Here is a 10,451-nt window from a genome sequence, read left to right as displayed (position 1 = left end):
TCTTAATTGGAGCAATGTTTTTATATTACTGCGTGTCTACACATTTTTTAAAGAGCTGATAAGATGTTTGTTCATTTCCATATAGTCAATCTGCCTATTTGCAAACATTTTCCTGAAAAATAGGTAGTGGAAAAAGTCAGAGTCAAGAGTGGATTTTATTCTAAGTCAATAATTGGGATAAATGCAAACAAAAATAATCAGAAATTACACAAAGAATATTGGATTTAACATGAGATGGATAACCTGACAGCCTCTTCTAAAACAAATAAAATACTCTTGTGTATCAAAGTGCTTAAGTCCATAAGAGAGGTGAACTTAAGGTCAATGCTGGCAAATAATTTTTAAATAGTTCCCCAATTTTTTTTTTTTTACCTTTGATGCTGAAAAGGTTAATCAACTTTATATACTTACAACATATCTTCAATTTATCAAACTGCAGGTATAATAGTCAAAATATTTGACAACCAATATGGTATGAACACAGATGCTGCTTCTATATCTTAAAATGTATTTTTCAGCATCCTGGCTGAATAAACATACTCCCTAATGATGGGAAAAGTGGTGTGTCATTAGCATGGAATGAAGTTCCCCTCCTGATCCATTAAAAATTAAGCTATTCCTAAGTCTTTTTAGTGAGTGACCTGAAAGGACAGCCAGGGTTTCCACAGGTGTCTATCACTAAACACAGTGTTCTGGCAGATAACTACCTTACTTTCTTCTACATTTCTAAATAAAACAGGTAATCAGAAAAAAAAAAAAAAAAAAAAAAAAAATTAAGCTATTCCTTTCACTAATTTTGTCCTCAAATGGTATAGCTCACATGGAAAAAGGGGAGAGGACATTCCTCCTGAACATATTCTCTGCTTTGGAGAACTTCTCAACCTTTCTAAAATATTGTGTTGATATTCTGGTTATTGACATGATGTGGAAAAGATGTAGAGGATACAGTTGGAAAGAAATGTCAGTTTATTTAGTACACATTGAAACATCAATAGTCATGCTGTGAGACACAGAGCAAGAGGTTGAAATGTGGACTGTTAAGTGCTGGCTTCCACAAATGTGAGAACCTAGGTATGCTTTGGAACTGCATTTCAAACAACCACAGGTTCTGGGGGAGGCAGGACTGCTGTTCTACAATGGGGAAGGAGAGAATAGGTTTGCTCCATGTGATATACTGGGGCATCTCTTAGTGTTCTCCTGTCTAAAGTTGACAGTGAAGGAACAGTGTAGCACACTGGCTCTTAAGGAGGGCATAGTGAGCAGGGCTTCGATGGCACAGTAATGAGGGTCTGGGTCACCCCATAGGCAAGTCACCCAGACTAGTGGAGGTGCCATTGAAAAGTAATGAGAATTCAAAATGGGTAATAGAGAAGAAAGATGTTTAATATTAGTTGCAACTCTGCAATCAGGTGCAGCAGTGGGGATTATACTTCATCCCACCAACTTTCCTTTTGTCAATTTCACTTGAAAAGAGACCAGCCGAAAGGAAGCTATTCCCAGGTGGTGTGAATGTTTTATAGAAAGCAAATGGGTCTGAGCAGTTCAAAGGATGGACTGAATGGATAATGTGGTGTCTTGCTCAGATACCTGCTTCGGGACCAAGGCATTCATTTCCCCAGCTGTTGGAATTACCTGTTGATGGCTCAGAGCAAATCCCTCCCCAAGAATTGCCCGCAGGTGAAAGGAATTTCTTCACCCAACATTATGCCCACTCCCCAGGTGCAGCCCACATCCAACAACTGGTCACTGTGGAGCTATACAAATCAGGCCCCCTTACCTTAATTTGGAACAACCCCGAAAGGCCAGCGTAGCTTCCAAGCTCCTGTGGGATTTACTGAGATTTTTTTTTTTTTTTGCAATTACGTCACAATTCGACTCTCTTTTTACTCAATCCTGGTTCCTTTATGTCTCACAATTTTTATCTTGAGACCATTGCAAAATAAACTTCCCATACACAAATCTGTTTCTCTATCTTTTTCCTGGGAAATATGACATAAGAGAGTATCATATTAAGTATTTTTAAAATATGTAGGAAATGTATGTTTGTGACATATTTTATCAAAAATATGCTAGAAATATGCTATGCTTGAGTTTATTTTAACTAATTTAGCAAACCTCAGTAAAGCAAATGTAAAGATTTAGCAACAGAAGAATATTTGGCAATCAGCTGTAAATCACTGGACAGGCATTTAAAGCATGCTATTTGGTTGGCTATGCTTCATTTTTAAGTAATTCATATGTGTTCAGCCAAATCAAATAAACTGCTTTAGTTCTTTTCATAACATTTGAGGTTAATAAAATAAGTAAAAGTGTTGATGAGCTTTCACTCTTCCGTGTTTTTAATTTATGAAACATTTTTAAACTAAGCTTTGTAGTCATGAAACATGTTTTTACACTTAAGGTTTATTGATTTTCTACCTCATGCTTTCAATAGTTCGATTTACTTTGTCTAATATGACAAGTTCAGAATTCATTAAACATTATTTTGTTGAAATTTTATTTCTCTAAATGGGAGGTTCTACATTAAATATCTTTAAAAGTTCATTTCACAACTATATTGATGCTAACGAGGCCTGAGAGATAGTAAGTGATAAAACAAAACTGTAGAAGCTGTTCAAGCATGTTTGTTTTTTATAACAAGTCAGAGATATTATTCACAAACCATACAATTTATCCTTTAAAGTATACAATTCAGTGGTTTTTAGTATATTCACAGACTTGTGCAACTCTCACCACTATCTAACTTCCTAATCTAAAAAGAAATCCCATACCTACTAGCTATTCCTCTGCATTTCCCTCTCCTTCCAGTCTCTGGCAAACACTACTCTCTATTTCTATAGATTGGTATATTCCGGATATTTGATATAAATTAAGCATACAGTATGTGGTCTTTGGCATCTGACTTCTTTCGCTCAGCATGATGTTTTTGAGGTCCATTCATGCTGTGGCTTTCCTTTTATTCCTGAATAATATTCTGTTTTTCAGATAAAAACACATTTTGTTTACTCATTCATTAGGTAATGGACATTTGAGTCATGTCCACTTTTTAGGTATTGTGAACAGTGCTGCTATGAACATTGTGTATGAGTTTTGTGTGGACATTTGTTTTCATTTCTTTTGAGTATATACCTAGGATTGAAATTGCTGGGTCATATGGTATCACTCTGTTGACCATTTTGAGGAACTGCCAAATCATTTTCCAAGGCGGCCGCACCATTTTACATTTCCACATGCAATGTATAAGGATTCCAGCTTCTTCACACCCTTGCCAATACTTCTTATGGCTATTGCTTTGTTTTGTTTTTAGTATTAGTCACCCTGATAGGCATGAAGTGATATCTTATTGTGTGGTTTTGACTAGCATTTCCCTAATAATAATGATGTTGAACATCTTTTTATGTGCTTGTTGGCCATTTCTATTTAATATGTCTTCTTTGGAGAAATGTCTATATAAGCATTTTCCCCATTTCTAAATTGGGTTGTCATTTTATTGTTGACTTGTAGGTGTTCTTTATATACTCCGGATACAAGCTCCTGTCATATATCAAGATTGCAAATATTTTCTCCCATATTGTGGGTTGTCTTCTCACTTTCTTGATAAAATCTTTGATGTCCCCAAGTTTTTTATTTCTATGAAGTCCAATTTATCTTTTCTGTTTGTTTTATTACTTGTGCTTTTATTGGCATACCAAAATAGGCTTATCCTAAGTTCTCAAAGATTCACATCTGTGTTTTCTTGTAAGAGTTTGTTTTTTTTGGCTCTTTTATTTAGATCTATTTTGAGTTGATTTTTATAGACAGTGTGAGGTAGGAGTCTAATTTTATTCTTTTGCACGTAGATATCTAATTGTCACCATACCATTTATTGAAAAGATTATTCTTTCCCCCATTGAATTATCTCGGGACACTCACTGCAAATCAATTGATTATAAATATGAGGGTTTATTTCTGGATTCTCAATTCCATTCCAGGATATGGGTTTATCCTTCTGTCAGTTTCACACTGTCTTGTTTACAATTGCATTGTAATAGTAAGCTTTGAAATTGTGAAGTGTGAGCCTTCCAGTTTTGTTATTCTTTTTCAAGATTGTCTCTGGGCCTCTTACATTTCCATGTGGATTTTAGAATCAGCTTGTCAATTTTTACAAGAAAGTCAGTTGGGAATTTGATAGGAATTTCATTAAATCTGTAGTTTAATTTATAGAATATTGCCATCTTAATGATGTTAAATCTTCCAGTCAGTGAACACAGCTGTCTTTCCATTTGTTTAGGTGTTCATTCATGGCATTCAACATTTTTTTTGTAGTTTTCAGAGTACAAGTCTTGCACTTTTTTTTTGTTAAATTTTTTCCTAAGTGTTTTATTCATTGTGCTGCTCTCATAAATGGAATTCTTTTCTTAATTTCATTTTGGATTTTTCATCATTAATGTATAGAAATACAACTGTTTTTAATATTATTTTTTAGCCTGCAAACTTGCTGAACTTGTTAATTAGTTTTTGTAGCAGATTTCTTATTCAAATACAATATCATGTCATCTGCAAATAAAAATAGTTTTACTTTTTTTCTTTCTGACCTAGATGCCTTTTATTTGGCTATAATTGTGGTTTGTGCCAATAAAAAGTAATGGCAAAAACTTTTTTGCACCAACCTAATATTTCATTTTTCTTACCTAACTTCCCTGGCTATAACCTTCAGGTTGAATACAAGTGGTGAGAGCAGACATCTTGTCTTTTTCCTGTCCTTACGGGGAAAGTATTGTCTTTTCCAGGTAAATATTAGCTCTGGATTTTTAGCACATGCCTTTCATCTGATTGTGGAAGTTCTCTTCTATTCCTGTTAATAGTTTGCTGAATGATTTTTGTCATGAGAAGGCTTTGGATGTTGTCAAATGCTTTTTATGCATCTGCTGAGGTGGTCATGTGGTTTTTGCCCTGGAGTCTTATAATACAGTTGATTGATTTTTGGATGTTAATCCAACCTTGCATTCCTAGGATAACTGGTATATAATGGTGATAATGGTATATAATCCATTATGGTTGAATTGTCTATTTCTCCCTTCCATTCTGTCAGTTTCTCCTTTATGCATTTTCAGTTTCTGTTAGTTACATATTTGTTTATAATTGTTACATCTTGCTTTGGATTGACCCTTTTATCATTGTTCAGCATTTTGGAATGTCTGAGAAATGAATCAAGTGATAATACAGCAGATAACCTACAGAATTCTGCATCTGCTGAGCCAAATTTTCTGGTAATTTTGTTGAAATTGCATTCGGAGCAACAGATGGGAGTGCAAGAAAGAAGCATGTCTCCAAAAGGAGATTGATCATTATACTAGTTAGGAAGCTTTCAGCTGTAAGAAATGGAAACCTCAACTCAAACTAGCTTAAACAATAAAGATGACTTATCAGTACACCCAACTGCAGAGTCAAATTGCTTTTGCAACCAGAGTTCCTCATTTGAACCACAGAACATAAAAGTAATTTGAGTGACTGTTTTCTCAGTTCTCCCAAGGATAGGACATACTTAGTACCATTCCAGTTGCATAGGACAGAAACTACTTTATTGCATGCAATGTATATCTTAGGGCTTAATTCTTCTGTCTTTCTTCTATTGAACTTTGATTGAGAAAGGCTGGTCCCATAGTAGTGCAAGCTTCAGATTTATTTTGATCAAGAACCCTGTTTCAATGTGAGTGTGGTGTTTTTGTTTAGTTATGTTTTGTTTAAATTCTGGTCTCTCTCATGTGTAGAGTTTGTCTTCAAACTGGTTTTCCTCTGGATTAATAGGTGGGTGCGATAGCAGCCAGGGGAAGGAGATAGCTTTTCCCCTCAAAGCCACGGAAAAAAATGCCCTGCTCTGATGGTCAGCATTAAATCATATGTCCATCCCTAATCAATCTTTGTGGCAAATTGAGTTCAAAGCAACCTGGGGGCACCCCTGGAGTTGGGAGTGAAGTCAACCCCACCCAATGCAACCTATATAAAAGGAGAGATTGAAACTGATGTTGGGGAGATACTACAATGTCTTCTACATTTATCTCCATATTTAAGGCCTAAAATTTTAGGAGCTAGTTTCATGTTTGTGACAAATGCTGGTAGCTGCCTTAGTGGCATTCTATTTCAATGGTAATAAGAAAGTAAACAACTCATGTTATGAAGAAATAGGATAATTCCTAGTGTAGTAACCCCAATGAAGTTAATTATCTTAATAATCAGAAGATAGAATAGCAGATTTGTCTACTGCCATTTGTGTTTCACATGTCTGTGTGAAGAGACCACCAAACAGGCTTTGTGTGAGCAACATGGCTGTTTCTTTCACCTGGGTGCAGGCGGGCTGAATCCAAAAACAGAGTCAGCAAAGGGTGGTGGATTATCATTAGTTCTTATAGGTTTTGGGATAGGCGGTGGAATTAAGAGCAATGTTTTGGGGGCAGGGGGTGGATCTCACAAAGTACATTCTCAAGGGTGGGGAGAATTATAAAGAACCTTCTTAAGGTTGGGGGAGATTACAAAGTACATTGATCAGTTAGGGTGGGGCAGAAACAAATCACAATGGTGGAATGTCATCACTTAAGGCTATTTTCACTTCTGTGGATCTTCAGTTGCTTCAGGCCATCTGGATGTATACGTGCACATCACTGGGGATATGACGGCTTAGCTTGGGCTCAGAGGCCTGACAATTTGGTGTGAAGCCCTTTGTACCACCAAGGCTGCCTCTGTTGTATCTTTAAAGAGTCTAGTAACAGTAGATCCCTTTCTGCCACAGTTACCATGTGACAGCAAAGTCATTGGCAGGCAGGGGAGTCCTTTTGGATTCTGGTTGTTTTTAGTTTAGTGCAAATTCCTAAGTACAGATGAATTTTATCCCAGGGTGATGAACAAATATGGAGATGCTTTCGGAACTGCTATATATAATCTTTAAAACTGTTGGGGGTAGTTGATGTTAGGAAAATGAAGACACCTACTCATCCAGATTTTCAAAAGGTCAAATCCTATAAGATGATGTCATGTGCTAGAAAAATTCAAGAGCTCATTTTAAACAGATGGTGGAGGAACATTAGAAAATAAGTTATCACCAGGAGTCAAAAAAGTAGTTCAGTAGTTGTAAGACAGGCCAAATTATCCTCATTATTGATTTGTTACATCTGGGGAATGCCATACCTATAATGTACCATGACTAGCTTGGTTGGAAGTCTTCCAGCACAGCCTTCTGAAGAGTATGGAGAAATGCTGGCTCTTTACTGAACTGTGAGATGGAGTCACAGCTGGCTGAACCAACACAATACCCTAAATATCTCTGTAGCAGGATATCTCTTTTAGAGTATCACAGCGTTTAATCCTTACATTTTTTTCTATAAAACTTTTTTTATGATTAGTTGGAAAAAGATACAAAAGAACATAGTTGGTATAATTATTTCAATGAAGCTAATGAAATCTCATGCCACACAGATGAATACAGGGCATTACCTTTATAACTGTTATAACCTGTTGTGGCAGATGATGTCTGGAGTATTTGTCCTGGTCTGAACAATATATTATAAAACTCGTTTAGAAAAATTTGCAGCAGAGGAGATTAGTATGGCTAGATCTGCCTGGAAAATGACCTATGAAGGAAAGTTAAGAAAAAAATGTGTGTTTAACTTGGGGAAAAAAAAAATCTTTGGAAGCAGGGCCTGTGATATAGTTTGGATATTTGTCTCTGTCCAAATCTCAGGTTGAATTGTAATCCCCAATGCTGGAAGCAGGCCTGGTGGGAGGTGTTCGGATCATGGGGGCAGATTCCTCATGACTTGGTGCTGTCTTCACCATCGTGAGTGAGATCTGATGATTTAAAAGTGTGTGGCACCTCCCCCAGCCCTTGCTCCTGTTCTCTTCATGTGATGTGCCTGCTCCCACTTTGCCTTCCATCATGATTGGAAACTTCCTAAGGTTTCCCCAGAAGCAGATGCCGCTATGCTTCCAGTTGACAGCTTGCAAAGCCGTGAGCCAATAAATCTCATTTCTTATAAATTACCGAGTCTCGGGTATTTCTTTACACCAATGCAAGAATGGTCTGATATAACCTAATACTATCTACAAGTCCTTAAAAGAAGACAGGATTGGGCCAGGCGTGGTGGCTCATGCCCATAATCCCAACACTTTGGGAGGCCGAGACGGGTGGATCACCTGAGGTTGGGAGTTTACCACCAGCCTGACCAACATGGTGAAACCCCGTCTCTACTAAAAAACACAAAATTAGCCGGACATGGTGGTGCATGCCTGTAATCCCAGCTACTCGGGTGACTGAGGCAGAAGAATCGCTGGAACCTGGGAGGCAGAGGTTGCAGTGAGTGGTGATGGGGCCATTGCACTCACTCCAGGCTGGGGCAACAAGAGCGAAACTCCGTCTTAAAAAAAAAAAAAAAGACAGAATTTTTTTTTTTTAATAGATAAATGATGAGTTGATGTCAGAGAGAGACAGAGTTTTATTCTATATAAATCAGAGTTTTATTCTATATAAATTAACTGTCTAATGAATAGGTTGAACAGGGAGGGTGTAGGTTCCCATTCCCTAGGGATATTCAAGTAGATACTATAGAAGGATTCTGTAGGGCTGAGTTAGATGACCTCAGAGAGATACTCTGATGTTCTGTGGTTTGTAAACATGTGTGGCACATTTTAAAAGCATATTGTAATTATATTTTAAGCTATACATATGTAATCTCGGCAAGAACATTGAGTCATTCATATGTTAATAGGCACTCTCTTTAACACAGTCCTGTGCCAGTTGGAGCCTGTGGGATGTGGACAAGAGAAGGTTCCAAAGCTCTTACATTAGGTGAATACCAATTCTATCTGGATTTGTCCTTCTAGAAGCCATCAGGAAACCCTGTTGCTGACTCCTGAGGATTATACATCTTTTCTTTTCTTTTTCTTTTTTTTGAGAGGGAGTCTCGCTCTTTTGCCCAGGCTGGAGTGCAGTGGCACGATCTCGGTTCACTGCGAGCTCCATCTCCCAGGTTCACGCCATTTTCTTGCCTCAGCCTCCCGAGTAGCTGGGACTATAGGCGTCCACCACCACGTCTGGCTAATTTTTTATATTTTTAGAAGAGACGGGATTTCACTGTTTCAGCCAGGATGGACTGGATCTCCTGACTTCGTGATCCACCCGCCTTGGCCTCCCAAAGTGCCAGTATTACAGGCTTGAGCCACCCCACGCCCAGCCATACATCTTTTCTAAATGCTCCCAAACCACTGTTTAACAACATACTAAAGACTTTCTAGGGCATGAGAGATACCATGTTCTGGAATTTGCCTTTTTGAAAATCAGTATCTTCACTGTTCTTACAAGTCTACTATAAATAAGGGTAGTAATTTAATTCCTATTATAGGTATGTGCAGGTATATGTACATATATGTATACTTTTATATGTGTATATATGTATAGATATGTATATATTTTATATATAGCAATAATTACCTATTTAATGAATGAATGGTGATGATTTAAATGTAAAGGGAATGATGCCAGAGGTTATGAAAAAAAAAGCTGCCTTCAATATATGAAAGAGAGAAAGAATAGAGAAATGCATGCCAAGCTCTAAATAATTTTATTTTTTATTGTTATTATACTTTAAGTTCTAGGGTACAGGTGCACAATGTGCAGGTTTGTTACATATGTATACATGTGCTATGTTGGTGTGCTGCCCCCATTAACTCATCATTTACATTAGGTATATTTCCTAATGCTATCCCTCCCCACACCCTCTCCACAATAGGACCCGGTGTGTAATGTTCCCCTTCCTGTGTCCAAGTGTTCTCATTGTTCAATTCCCACCTATGAGTGAGAACATGCGGTATTTGGTTTTCTGTTCTTGAGATAGTTTGCTGAGAATGATGGTTTCCAGCTGCATCCATGTCCCTACAAAGGACGCAAACTTATCCTTTTTTATGGCTACATAGTATTCCATGGTGTATATGTGCCACATTTTCTTCATCCAGTCTGTCACTGATGGATATTTGGGTTGATTCCAAGTCTTTGCTATTGTGAATAGTGCTGCAATAAACATACGTGTGCATGTGTCTTTATAGCAGCATGACTTATAATTCTTTGGGTATATCCCCAGTAATGGGATGGCTGGGTCAAATGGTATTTCTAGTTCTAGATCCTTGAGGAATCGCCACACTGTTTTCCACAATGGTTGAACTAGTTTACAGTCCCACCAACAGTGTATAAGTGTTCCTATTTCTCCACATCCTCTCCAGCACCTGTTGTTTCCTGATTTTTTAATGATTGCCAATCTAACTGGTGTGAGATGGTATCTCATTGTGGTTTTGATTTGCATTTCTCTGATGGCGAGTGATGATGAGCATTTTTTCATGTGTCTGTTGACTGTATGAATGTCTTCTTTTGAGAAGTGTCTGTTCATATCCTTTGCCCATTTTTTGGTGGGGTTGTTTATTTTTTTCTT

The sequence above is a fragment of the Chlorocebus sabaeus genome, chromosome 24, assembly GCF_047675955.1.
Source record: "Chlorocebus sabaeus isolate Y175 chromosome 24, mChlSab1.0.hap1, whole genome shotgun sequence".
Taxonomy (NCBI): domain Eukaryota; kingdom Metazoa; phylum Chordata; class Mammalia; order Primates; family Cercopithecidae; genus Chlorocebus; species Chlorocebus sabaeus.
Note: the sequence above shows the minus strand (reverse complement) of the source record.